At 45.6% G+C, this 14,427-nt stretch overlaps 1 protein-coding gene across 16 annotated transcripts in view; it reads right to left on the reverse strand.

The window, feature by feature from the left end:
- Nucleotides 1-2,230, reverse strand: part of DICER1 (dicer 1, ribonuclease III) — a 97,565-nt gene extending 95,335 nt beyond the window's left edge. For 4 of the 16 annotated variants that reach the window (XM_050954452.1, XM_050954448.1, XM_050954447.1 and 1 more), the window contains exon 1: nt 2,020-2,221. The gene's annotated coding sequence lies outside the window, so the exon portion shown is untranslated. The other 12 variants (XR_007774590.1, XR_007774591.1, XM_050954449.1 and 9 more) reach the window with 8 other exon arrangements.
- Nucleotides 2,231-14,427: the final 12,197 nt, after the last annotated feature.

Raw genomic sequence — 14,427 nt, forward strand, 5'->3', positions numbered from 1 at the left:
TGTACTGTCAGCACAAGGAGTGTAGTGTGGACATGCAAAAACAATTTAATTACTGCAGTGGCTGTATGTCGACATAACTTAAGTGGGCATAATTTTGTAGTGTAGATATACCCTTACAAAATCAGATTAATTTCACTAAGATGATGCAGCAAAGAATCCCGTGGCACCTTATAGACTAACAGACGTTTTGGAGCATGAGCTTTCGTGGGTGAATACCCACTTCGTCAGATGCATGTAGTGGAAATTTCCAGGGGCAAGTATATATATATGTAAGCAAGCTAGAGATAATGAGCTTAATGCATCTGATGAAGTGGGTATTCACCCACGAAAGCTCACGCTCCAAAATGTCTGTTAGTCTATAAGGTGCCACAGGATTCTTTGCTGCTTTTACAGATCCAGACTAACACAGCTACCCCTCTGATACTTGATAAAATGATGCAGATTGCACTAGTGCAATCTAATAGTTCTGAGCACCATTATCTCTACGAATTAAAAGTGAAGAAACAGGAGAAAAATCAACTATTTACCGAGTGAGCTGCTTACGACTAAAGAGGAATGTTTTCATATTTTTCATTAAGTACTACAGATTATGACCCCACAAGATGTGACCAGTGTAGAAGGTTCTTCCTTTTAGAAAAGTATTTTAAAATATACTCAATTCCCATATGTGCCTATATCAAACCATCAAAAAAGACCTGTTATTAAAAATATGTATGTAACTCTGCTTCTGTACATAGCACTTCACAAATATAAAGGACATGCTCATTGTCCCAATGAACTTACAATCTAGCAGAGAAAGACAAGACACAGGACAATGGCTCAGGAGGAGGAGGAGGATGAGCATTACTAAACATATACTGGTTGACTCAAGATATAGGTCAAGGTTTTTTCACTTTTGGGGTGGGGGAGGAGGGAGAAGAGGTGCCTAGATTTGTGAACTAAATTGGCAGGATCTCTCTCACCTACCAGTGGAATGCATGTCACTGGGCTTAAACAATCATTTCATGTTAAAAAAAAAAACAAACAAAAAAAACACTCTGAACACTCACAACTAATAATATTAAGTGTAAAAGATCTAAGTTTTTAAGCTATCAAAGTTAACCTAATCTTGCATCTGAAGAAGTGAGGGGGTTTTTTTACCCACAAAAGCTTATGCCCAAATAAATTTGTTAATCTTTAAGGTGCCACCGGACTCCTTGTTCTTTCTGTGGATACAGACTAACAGGGCTACCCCCTGATACCTAATCAACAAGATATCTTCTACCAAAGAAGGCCTGTTACCTCTGGAAGAAAACCAACACACAATGAAGTGTCTGAGTTTGTTTCAGGTTATATCAATACATGACCCACTTTTTTATTGTTTTTTCTATTGTAGAGCTTTCTATAGCATGTGGAACTAGGATATCTAAATGCTTTAATGGCACTGCTTTCACTTTGTAATATTTTACATACAGGTTTTGGAGAAAGATCTTTCAATTTTATCACTATATACTTACAAGCATGCAGCGCCCCTCCCCCTCGTTTCAATTGCGGGAGGTGGCGAAGGAAGAGAAAGATAATAAAGACCCTTAATATTACTCTTTGGGGGAGTTTAAGTTACAACTATTCCTCTCCTCCGCCCGCAACTCATACCCAGGACAAGGGCCCCTTTAGCAGCCGGTGGGGAAGCAGCCCCAGGAGCCACAGGCCTGTCGTCTGAGCGGGCAGCGGTGTCCGGGACGGGGCCCAGGAGCCGGGCGCACACGCCTCAGCAGGCCCCAAGTGCTGCTGGCGGGGGGTGGGAGCTGTGCCGGGGACCCTGCGCGACTCCGGCAGGGGGACCATGCGTTGCAGCCGGCGGGAGAGAAGGGAGGCTCAGCCGGGAGCCAAGGGCTGGGGAAGGGGGCTGAGCCGCGCACATGCCCGGAGCGGGCCGTGATCACTAGCCCAGCGGAAGCTGCCCATCCCCGGTGCTGAGTCCCCGAGCCCGCCATGAAGCCGTTGACGAGGACACATGCCAGGGCCGCCGCCGCCTCCTACCTTCCGGACTAGACCCAGCCTAGAGCCTCCCCGCTACAGGCCGCGTCTCATTGTGCTGCTCCCGCCGCCACTTCCCCGCCGCCGCCTGACTCCCCCCAGCTGTCAGGTTCCTCCATTCACCTGGGCCCGGGACAGCCTCCTGCCCTCCCTTCCCCCTGCGAGGCCGGCCCTACGCAAAGAGAGCACCGAGCCGAGCCCTCCGCCCACAATAATAGGCCCGCCCAACGCAGGCAGCGTATTCGTGCTCTGAGAATTCCATCCCCCACAGTTCATACTCTCCACCTCCCCGGTCCATGAGAGAAGTGAGGCGATTGGAGTAAAAAGGGGGGTGAGAGGTCAAAGGTTTAGAGGAAGGCCAATTAGGGGACAGGAGACAGCAAACGCTTGGGACGGCTGGAGCATTCCGGGGACTCACGTGCGTTCCTTCTCTGCCTCAATTCCCTGCTGAACTTTGCGTGGCGGGAGATGGCATCACGCGCAGATGCCCTCTCCCTGCACGGGGGGTAGCACACGCAGATGCTGCCTCTCACCTCCCCGCATAAGAGGGAGGGGGGGTTATGGCGCATACCTGTCCCCTCCCATTAGGGTTGCCAACCCTCCAGGCTGGTCCTGGAGTCTTCAAAAACTGAAAGATTAATTTTTAATTAAAGATTAGCTCATATAAGGAAACCTCCAGGAATAGGTCCATGCAAAATTGGCATGCTTACCTCCCTATGAGGTGGAGTGGAGAGATGGAGGTTATCCCACATAGATGCCCCCTCCCACTTCCCTGGGCAGTCAGGGGGATGGGGGTATCTCATCACAGAGATGCCCCTGCTATCACCCTGGGCAATGATGGGGGATGGGGTACTGGAACAATTTGCATAATGGGGATGCAGAGAGCCATTGAACCAAACTGTAAATCCTGTATATGATGGAAACCACATCAAGCTAGGGGCTGTACTAAAACACCATTTTGTCAGTGTGATGACCTCCCCCACCAGAAGTGCTGGAACTAAGAGTGGGGGATGCCATCACACTGACAAAATGGTGTTTTAGTACAGGGGTAGTCAATTTTTTGTCAAGGTCTATATTTCTTGGTCAAGGTCCAGACTCCAAAGAAAATAATAAAAATAAGTAAGTAAAATGATTTTGGGTTCTGTTCAAAAGCATTTTCTGGCCCATAGCCCCCCTGTTTACTACCCCTATCCTAGTGATAGTCCCAGAAAAGATTTACCTGGGCCTGGTCAGTATTTTGGATAACCAGCTCGTTCCTATACCCTCCTGTAGCCTTGGTGAGCTGCATGAGTTGCTGCTGTGCAGCAGCCTCCAATTGAGGAATCGCAGCCTTGGGATGGTCCATATTATATGCAACACAGTTGGAGCCTGAAGAGTTGGCCTTCACCACAGCTGTACTCTCACTGCTGGGTGTGGTGGGTGCAGACAAACTGCATGTGTAATGCAGTGCATACATGGGGTCATGTGCTTTTCTCCTGTACTGCCATTCAAATAGCAATCATCATCCTCATAGACTCATAGACTCATAGGTCAGAAGGGACCAATCTGATCATCTAGTCTGACCTCCTGCACAAGTCCTTCAACAGACAGGGTGGAACATTGGAACCCAAAGACTCCATGGCAGTTGGTGGCCCAGTAAATGGAACTAGAGGTAGAAAGAATTTTGGAAGCCTGAGGTTCCATGCCATTACCCCCTTCCGTCCCATACACACACTGGGGTGGATAGGCAGGAGACATGGTGCATTGTTGAAACCAGGCAGGGCCATAGCAACAAAGAACATGGCCCCCTCCGAACATATATCCGGGGCCCCTTACAATGCAGAAACGATAAAAAACTAAACAACTAAATTAATAACATTTATCTGCCGACCGCCATTATGAACGCAAATACACATTCTTTGAATGGGTCCAACTAAAATTCGAAACTGACCGACAGACAACTGATATGGCCAATAGCATTATGATGTATCATAATGACTTCACGGTTTTGTCAGTAAAACCGACATGAATTGTGCAATAGCATCAATAAATGTCACTTACCTAGTTATACCTTACATTTTTTTTGCCACTTTTAGGGGCCCCCTTCCTTGCGGGGCCCCCTCCGGTCGGAGGGTACGGAGGGCGCTCGCTACGCCTCTGAAACCAGGATTTACTGTGTCAGTTGGGAACAGCTGATAGATCTCACCCCATTACAAGTGCTTCTTTCTAGTCCATTTTCCATCCTAGATGCCAGCAGCAAAATTTTCCTATAAGCCCAGCATGAGGTATTTTACAGATTTGCCAGCACTTGCACGCACTAAATTTTGCATCTCAGGAACTTCACTAAAGTCAGAAATCTAACAGGTATCACTGACCTCAATCATTGTACCTTCTGCCAGCTGATCTGTAAGTTTGCCCCTCCCTACATCCTGAGCATTGACAGAGTTCATTTTTACCTTAACCCTGGGTCCACTGAATTAATTATTCATTCCTTAATTCACTTCTCATCTACTGCAATTCACTTTCAATGGCATAATTTGCATCCTGCTGTATATTGTGTCCTCTGCATGTATCTTTGCACTGTAAAATTCAGGAGGCTCAGTAAGCTATAGCCAAAAAAATACTATTTTTCTCTCTGCAGGAATGGGGCAATATCAATCATATTAATTACTAATATTATTAATTTGCATATCTTGGCAGTAACATGAAAGCCAATGGGGATGTCCAGAAGGATATCATGTAACAAACTGGCAAGGTTTACATAAGTTTTGGTCATCAAAAATCTACAACTTAAAGGCCAAACTACAAATCTTCAACTCAAATGTTATTTCCAACTCATATGGATTTGAAAGCTGAAAATCCACCAAAGGTACAAACAAATGTCTAAATGCCTTTGAAAGCAAATGCCTTAGAAAACTATTACATGGAATTAATTTATGACAAATGCTGAGGTTCTTCAAAGAGTTCAACAACCCCTTATCTCTAAAGTTATCCAGAAAAGAAAATGAAAATATTTGAGATTTGTAAAGCAACTGCAACAGCTGGCATGCCTTTGGGCAGCTGGAGGATCATGCAGAAGGCTCTGCCCAAAATAAACCCTCCTTTCAGCATACTCAGAGGAGGAAAGCATATGGGACTTTACAACACAAAGGACGTGCAAAGAGCGGTCCAGGATAGACAGAAATGACTGAGCCTTATTTGTGCCCAATGACATGAGAAGGAATCAGAATAATTATAATAATTTGTATTGTTGTCACACTCAAAGGTCCCACTTAAGATCAAGACCACAATTAGGATCAGGCCCATGGTGCTAGGCAGTGTGCAAACACATTAGATGATATGTCCCTCCTTCAAAGTGCTTACAGTTTGATTTAAGACCAGACCCAGTAAGTGAGCGTGACAAACAAGAGGAGGAAAGTTGCGGGGGGAAAGAAAGAGAAGGTTACTCACCCTGTACAATAACTGAGGTTCTTTGAGATATGTGTCCCTATGGGTGCTCCACTGTAATTGTAATAACACAGGTATTCATGAATTAACCATATGTATAACTTGATGGGTTCAAATTATTAACATACTACAGTTGCACCTATAGGCCACAAACAGGATAGAGGCTTCATTATGCTAGGCACTATGCAAACAAATAGGAAAAAACGGTTACCTACCTTTTGTAACTGTTGTTCTTTGAGATGTGTTGCTCATGTCAATTCCATTCTAGGTGTGTGCACGCCCACGTGCAGAGCTGTCAGATTTGCCTTAGCAGTATACATTGGGCCAGCTGGGGCACCCTCTAGAGTGCCACGCTCATGCCAAGTTATATCAAGCGCCTACGGCCTCTCAGTTCCTTCTTGCAAACAACTCCGACAGAGGGGCAGGAGGGCAGGTAACGGCATGGACATGAGCAACACATCTTGAAGAACAACAGTTACAAAAGGTAGGTAACTGGTTTTTCCTTCTTCAAGTGCTTGCTCATGTCAATTCCATTTTTGGTGACTCACAAACAGTACTTATGGAGATGGGCTCAGAGTTCACCTCTTGGCGGCTTGCAGTACTGCTCTATCAAAACCAGCATCACCCTAGGCCTGCTCGGTAAGTGCATAGTGGCACAGGCGCCAACTCCGTGGGTGCTCCGGGCTGGGAGAAGAGGCAGGGCCAGGGCAGGGATTTGGGGAAGGGATCTAATAGGGGCAGGGAGGGGGTGGAGTTAGGGCAGGGACTTTGGGGATGGAGCAGGGCCAGGGGCGGGAAGGGGTGGAGTCGGGGGAGGGGGACACGGGCACCCACCAGCGCTGGAGAAAGTTGGCGCCTATGCATAGTGGGACGTGAAGGTATGGACTGATGACCAGGTGGCCACCCTACAGATGTCCTGGATAGGTACTTGGGCCAAAAAGGCTGTCGAAGAGGCCTGCATCCTGGTAGAGTGCAGTGACGATCGCTGGGGGCAACACCTTTGCTTGATCATAGCAAAGGCGAATGCAGGCAGTTATCCAGGAGGAAATCCTCTGAGTGGAAACAAGTTGACCTTTCATCATGTTGGCCACAGCGATGAATAATTGTATTGACTTGCGGAATGGCTTGGTCCTTTCATTGTAGAAGGCCAGAGCACTCCTGACATCCAGGGCATGTAGCCTGCACTCGTCTTCCAACTTACATAGCTTTGGAAAGAAGACCGGTAAGTAAATGCCTTGGCTTGAATGAAACTGAGAGACCACCTTAGGAAGGAAGGCCAGGTATGGTCTGAGCTGGACCTTGTCCTTGTAGGAGACCATGTAAGGCGGCGCCGAGGTGAGCGCCCAAATCTCAGATACTCAGCAGGCCGATGTGACCGTGACCAGGAACGTGACCTTCCAGAAGATGAGAAGGAGACAGGAGGGAGTCAAAGGTTCGAAGTGGGGGCTGTGAGCTGTGACAGCACCAGATTCTCGTCCCACGGAGGACCAGGATCCGTGACATGAGAGTAGAGGCGTTCCAGGCCCTTGAGGAAACTGGCTGTGATATCCTGAGAGAAAACTGTCCTGCCATCAAGCAGTGGGTGGAAGGTCAAGATGGCCATTAGATGGACCTTGATAGATGAGAGCGACAAACCCTGATGCTTGAGGTGCAGGAGGTAGTCTAGAATGATCTGCAACAGGACTTGCTCGGAAAAAAACCCCTTATTTGCCATCCAACAGGTAAATCGTTTCCATTTGGCCAAGTAGGTGGCCCTGGTGGAGGGCTTTCTACTGCCCAACTGGGGCATTGTGAGGCTTATTTAATATATGTAAAGGGTTTTGAGAACCTGCAATGAAAGGTGCTATAGAGATGCAAAATATTTCATCACCTGCGTCACATGGGTGAACCTCTGACTGACATTGAGCACTGTCCCCGTTATTAAACACAACAAAATGACTAGGTATTTCTAGTGCATACAAGGGGCATCTTTCTGCTCCTTCTTAGAAGAATAATTATATCCTCTGACAGAATCTGGGAAAGAACAGTTGTTCAGTCCTATGCAGTGGGAGTTGTCACAACACATGAGTCTATTTCTCCACTTATGTCTGGAGCACTGGCGGAAACTGGCATTCTTAATAATTTCTGAAGTAAAATTTAGCAGAAAAAACAATCCTTAAAAATTCTTTGCAGGCCACCATTAAAGAAACAATTTGTTTCTGATTAGGGGAAGTTCAACTAAGGGGCAGGTTGGGGGAATTAGAGTTCAAAACTGAAAGCTTATTCATGGAAAATAAGCAAAGGGGCCCAGATTCTCAAGGGTATTGAGGCACCTAACACTGATGTCAGTGGGAGTTAGGCACCTAAATACCTTTGAAGATCTGAGCCAAGGACTCAGAGAAAGAATTATGGGCAATTACCTTCATTTCCACACCTCTGCTCCCTCAATCAGTCACAGGAACATTTGATGTAATGATACAGTAAGGATCACACTTGTGCTGTATTTTATCCTCTTTTATCATTCTGATTTAGGGTGACCAGATGTCCAGATTTTATAGGGACAGTCTCGATTTTTGGGTCTTTTTCTTATATAGGCTTCTATTACCCTCCATCCCGTCCTGATTTTTCACATTTGCTGTTTGGTCACCCTATTCTGATTGTTTTTCTGTTTTGAAAACACTGATTATTTTAGGACACCTGCTTTGTAAGTAAAATTGATTTTAAATGTTTATCTCCAGACTGTAAATTCAGATAATTTCTTCACAAATTCCTTACAAAGATTTTAACACTAGGCTATGTAATGTAGCTTGTGCAATACAGAACACTAAACAAGTACAGCATGCAGGGCATTTCAACTTCCTGGACATCCTGTAATGTGTTTTTATTATATATTATTGTTATTTATTATCATTATTATTAATTATTATTATTATTAAAACAAGTTGATTGGATTGAGCAAGAGAAATAGGCATTGCCAACTAATTAAAATCTTTAACAAAAAAGGGAGGGATAGCTCAGTGGTTTGAGCATTGGCCTGCTTAAACCCAGCATTGTGAGCTCAATCCATGAGGGAGCCATTTAGGGATCTGGGACAAAAATCTGTCAGGGACAGTACTTGGTTATGCTGTGAAGGCAGGGGACTGGACTGGACTCAATGACTTTTCACAGTCCCTTCCAGTTCTATGAGAGAGGCATATCTCTATATTTTAAAAAAAAAGATGATGTCTTATTCCATGTGACAAAGGTTGTAAGGCAAAGAGAAATTTCTTTTTTTCCATTTCAAAATTCATACTGTTTAGTTGTTTTGTTTTTATTCTGTCATGAGAGATTTTCCCCCCCTATTTGTGCTAGAATACTCAGAATTGCAACCTTTAAAATTATTTTACCCATTCTGTTCCAGTACTTGGCTTTGTTCGTGCTACTGAGTTTTGAAATCATCCCAGGAGAAAATAGGTCGTACTTTTTGGCTCTGTGCATCTGCTCAGTTGTCTAAAATGGATCCTGAAGTGATTTCTTACTGTAAGTCAATGATGACCTCTATTGTTTTCTGCTGTTGAGACCAGCTACAATGTTGTCTTGTTACTTTACTACACACACTACATACAGTTTCACTGACACGTTTTGAAATAAGCTAACAATTATCTGGGAGGGAGTATGGCTCCATGGTTGAAGCAAATTGCTGGGAAGCAACCGACCATTTCTATTCTCAATTCTGCCACTGGACTTGCTGTGACTCTTTGGTCGAGTCACTAAGATCTAATTTTCATTTGGACTGCAACCTGGCTGCCATTTTTCTAATTCATAATTTTGCACTAGCATGTCTGCAGCTGCAATAAATGACAAGCACAAATGCATATGACTTATCCTCAGTACAAAAATACAGATACAGGGCAAAACAATACCCAGAGTCCATTCTAAAAAGTCTAGACTGGGACTTTCAAAGGAGCCCAAGGGAGTTTCAGTTAGATTTGGGCATCTAACTCCTTAAGGGTCCTTTGCAGATCTTATTAGGCCTGGGCTTTTGTGGTCTGTGCCTTGTGCTACCCATGTGTAAATGAGGACTAATGTTTCAATGACATGGAGTTCAAACCCCACATGAGTCAGGAACAGTTTAATGGGCTGCTAGGAGCCCAGTCACCCCCCCTGACATCTGAAGAGGGTGCCAGGCTTCAAGGGAGAAGCTATAAAGGTGAGAGTCCAGCTCTGTTGGCAGCTAGCAAGGAGGGGGAGCAGACTCTCGCTGCAGGAGACAAAGCTCGCAGGGGCCAGAAATTGAGGAAAATGCTGCCTATAAGAATGTCCCTGAGGGAAGTTAGGCCTGGCCCAGGACGATTGCCTTGTTTAGCCACCAATGACCAACTTAGGCTTCCATGAGGTGAAGCAGGGCAGAGGCATTTGTTCTTGGTGTGCTGCAGAGCCCTGGAGGGCTGAAGATTCTGCTGAGGACTGAGCCCGGGGTGTGGGGGAGGAATGTGTTTCTCTGGGTGTATGTTTTGGGTGACTTAAATATAGCTTTGCTGCTTTTTATTCCTGTTAAGCAATAGGTTTGCCCAAGAGAAATAGAGGTTATAATTTGACATGCAGCATCTTTACTTGTGATGATTTCAAAAGGAAAGAGCCCAGCTTGACATTACAGATCCCTGGTTATGCTCACAGGCTGGCAGTTATAAAACTCATCATTCTGACTCAACAGAGCAAGAAACAAATTTGGAACCCCATGTTGCCATTTTAATCAAAATTGTATATGTGCTATAAAATGGTATCTGTTTAATGACACTTGGAGTTGGACCAATGACTTAAACACTAATTGAATTAATTAATCCATTTCTCTAGTAAACAAAGACTTTTCTATATTTGTTGATCTGAAACTTGCTTGTTCATTTTGTCAGGAAAGAAAACACAACCAATAGCAATCTAGACACTCCTGCTTTTGCATATCAAATATAATATTTATTTGTGTCAGTGACTGTCACACAGTACAATATTGGTAAATCTAAGTACACAATTATTCCTAGGAAGTAATTTTTTCATATGAGCTGTATAGTTTTTGATGATTAATCAGAACAATGGTTTCAACCTGAAATGAAAACACATCTCTTGAGATGAAGAAACTAGAGCAAAAAGTTTATGCTGACAGCTTTGGGAAGTGACTTGGATCACAACTAATAACAACACAAATCAACACTATGCCCATTCCTCTCCTTCCAAGTCTATAACATTTATTAATGAAGAAATCTGATTTACATAGGAAAACTTACAAAAATATGTCAGTTTCAAGGGAAATGCAGTTAAGTTTGGTACAGTATTAAATATAAGGGAAAGGTTTTATTCTCCAGTGATTAAACCAGAAAACAGGTAACCAGATCCTTAGGGGCCAGATCCTCAACTGGTATAACCTGTCAGTCAATGGAACTCTGGTATTTTATGCCACCTGAGGATTGGGCCCTGGGATTCTACTTCCAGCTCAGTCACTGATTCTTGGTAAAACCTTGGGCAAGTCATTTAACCTCTCTTGCCTCATTTTAGCCATCTGTAACACAAATATAAAAAGATATCTCCTGGAGGTATTAGGGAAATTTTATTAACTAGCAATTGTAATACACGTGAGATTCTTAGACCATCATTACTCTGCAAAGTGAAAAGATTTACCTGCAATATATAGTGATGGCTGACAAATAATGTAGCTAGATTATCATTTTCTTATTAAACATACACATGGCAAAGTAAATTCCACAAGGGCACAGACCAGCCATAAAACATTAATGCAAAGATTTTGAATTCAAAGTATTTACAACAGATGGAGCTGTATATTTCACTCTGATCCACTCTCACATTGTGTTCAAAGGTAGCATGTATATCGAGGCAGGGGAAAATATTCGGTAGCTAACAGCACTACTCACTCAAGGATTGCATAAAGTCACTAGCAAGGCATTTTAGAAATCACTGTAATAAGCTCTCTTGAAGATTATCTTTGCAAGTCAAAAATTACCTACATACATGTTATTAATATCTAAGGACAGAGGTGTTGGTAAAGTCTGAGACTGTTGAAAACGTATAAGCCATAGGCGTTGACTCCGTGGGTGCTCCGGGGCTGGAGCACCCATGGGGAAAAATTAGTGGGTGCTCTGCACCCACTGGCAGCCAAGCTCCCCCCTCCCCCGAGCAGCCACTGCCAAATAGCTGTTTGGGAGCTTTAGCATGTCCCAGGAGGGGGATGGGGTGGAGCAGGAACATGGTGCACTCAGGGAAATAGGTGGGGCCGGGGTGGGGATTTGGGGAAGGAGTTGGAATAGGGGCAGGGAGGGGGCTGAGTTGGGGTGGGGGCTTTGGGGAAGGGGTTGGAATGGGGGTGGGGCCTCATGGAAGGGGTGGAGTGGGGGTGGGGTGGAGGCAGAGGTGGGCTTGAGCACCCAGGGGAAAGAGGGAAAGTTGGCGCTTATGGTACAAGCAATTACATGTGGCATTACTTTCAGCTCCTAGTAGTCCAACTCCATCCACTCATACATTCCTAGAGTTCAAATCCTGCACTCCATACACACACGACTCCTAAGACCTGTAGAACTTTGGCCCCACACGTTTAGGCCTCAGTTCTGCAGTTAGATTCACCTGATGTCAGGATCTCATCAAGCCTGCTAAGTACTTAGGCAGTATCCTTAGCCACTGCACCACAACAGTGTACTGAAATGCTACCCCAACCTACAGCTTTAGTGCTAAAGGCCTACAGACCCACAGTAGCCACACCCCAGGCCCCTCATTGGATGGACTGGCAGCACTCTCATTAGGTACCAGGGCTATTTCAAGACCTCAACAGGAAGAGGATGGAAGCTATCTGAGCAATAGACCATTGCCCGTTGGTTGCTGTCTAGATCGCCTTGCCTGACCCTGCCTTGCTGCCTCACCCAAGCTCACCTCCCCAGTCAGCTGATCTAGCCCCTTGGGTTGGATCTTCTGGCTACAGACTCTTGTGAGAATGCCAACCATTGCCCCAGACTGCCTCTGATACTGATTGACCTCCTGGCAACCTGACCACCCATGCACACTTGACTGCTGCTTTGGACTGCCCCTAGTCCACCTTGGCCACCAGGCATCACACCTGAACAGTCCCAATTACAGGATCAGGGCCACATATTGCAACAAATGTTGCAAATGTTTTTGCTTTGTTTCTAACTCTATCCTCATGCACTGTACCATTAAAAACCACAAGCTGAGTTCCATTGTTCTAAGCATTTATTATATCTAGGGACCAGGATCCTGCACTGCTGAAGCCAGTGGAAGTTTTGCATTTACACCACTGGAAGCAGGATTGGGACAGTATAAGTGACAGATCCTTAGAGGTACTTACTACCTGCAGGATTTGTGTGGGAAAGGATGGTCCAATGGTTAAGTACTTCCCTACTTCAGTGGTGTATTTTGGAGGATAACTACATTAAACAGTGTGAGGTGTGTGGATTCTACACTAAGGGGGGCCATCTAAAGTACACAAGATAGATAGCCCATTAAACTTTCTGCTCTGATTCAGGCTGTCACACATTTACTGAAAGATAACCCACAGTTCTCTCTTCCCTACCACCTTCCTTTGTTTATGTGCATGTCTAAGTTTGTCCGTTTTAGATTGTAAGCTCTTGAGGACAGAGATCCAGACCCTGGTTCTCTGTGTCTCATTGTGCTTCTGCTACTTCCCCATCGCTGATGTTCTGCAAGAGAAGTGACTGGAGAACACTGTAAAATGGATCCAGGCATCAGCTATTCATCTATTGAACCACCAGTTCAAATGCTTAAAATCATAAGTGAAACGGAGGCCTTGTCTACACCACAAAGTTGCAGCGCTGGTGAGAGGGTTACAGCGCTGCAACTTAGGAGGTGTACACATCTGCAGGGCATTACCAGCGCTGCAACTCCCTGTTTGCAGCGCTGGCCGTACACCCGGTCGAATCTCGGGTGTAGAGGATCCAGCGCTGGATCACCAGCGCTGGTCATCAGGTGTAGACACTCACCAGCGTTTTTCTTGACCTCCGTGGAATAAGCAGGTATCCCAGCATACCTGAGGAAGCCTCTCTGGTAATCAAGCAGGTATCCTTCCCCGCAGTGTGCTCTCGTGTTCCCCGAACCCCCCCGCAAGCAGGTCTCCTTCCCCGCGGTTTGCAGGGGGGTTCGGGGAACGCGAGAGCACACCGCGGGGAAGCAGGTCTCTTTCCCCGCGGTGTGCTCTTGTGTTCCCCGAACCCCACTGCAAGCAGGTCTCTTTCCCCGCGGTTTGCTCTCGCGTTCCCCGAACCCCCCTGCAAGCAGGTCTCCTTCCCCGTGGTTTGCAGGGGGGTTCGGGGAACGCGAGAGCAAACCGCGGGGAAGGAGACCTGCTTGCGGGGAGGTTCGGGGAACACCGGAGCAAACCGCGGGGAAGGAGACCTGCTTGCGGGGGGGTTCGGGGAACACCGGAGCAAACCGCGGGGAAGGAGACCTGCTTCCCCGCGGTTTGCTCTCGCGTTCCCTGAACCCCCCTGCAAGCAGGTCTCCTTCCCCGCGGTTTGCTCTCGCGTTCCCCGAACCCCCCCTGCAAGCCGCCCAACAGCGCTGCAGTGTGGCCACATCTAACACCACTTGCAGCGCTGGTTGCTGTAAGTGTGGCCACTCTGCAGCACTGGCCCTATACAGCTGTACTAATACAGCTGTAACAACCAGCGCTGCAAAATTGTAGATGTAGACATACCCGGAGCTCAGTAAGTCTTATTCTAAAGCTGATATTTATCCACCTCTGGAAATGCATGATTCAGCAAAATTATTTTTGGAAGCTTACATAAGACTTGACCCCTACCTGATTCTACATGCTGGTAAACCTTCACCTTCCTAAACTCAACATCTACTCCTTTTAAAAAGTGACTGGGAGAGAAAATTAGACTCCTGTTTTCTAACAATCACTGTCTGTAAGTTTTCTGCTTGTCAAACTGTTTCTTAAGATTTCTTTATAACAAGCAAATACAGTCTCTAAGCATGAAAATAACATTATTG

This window comes from Gopherus flavomarginatus, chromosome 5, assembly GCF_025201925.1.
Source record: "Gopherus flavomarginatus isolate rGopFla2 chromosome 5, rGopFla2.mat.asm, whole genome shotgun sequence".
Lineage (NCBI taxonomy): Eukaryota > Metazoa > Chordata > Testudines > Testudinidae > Gopherus > Gopherus flavomarginatus.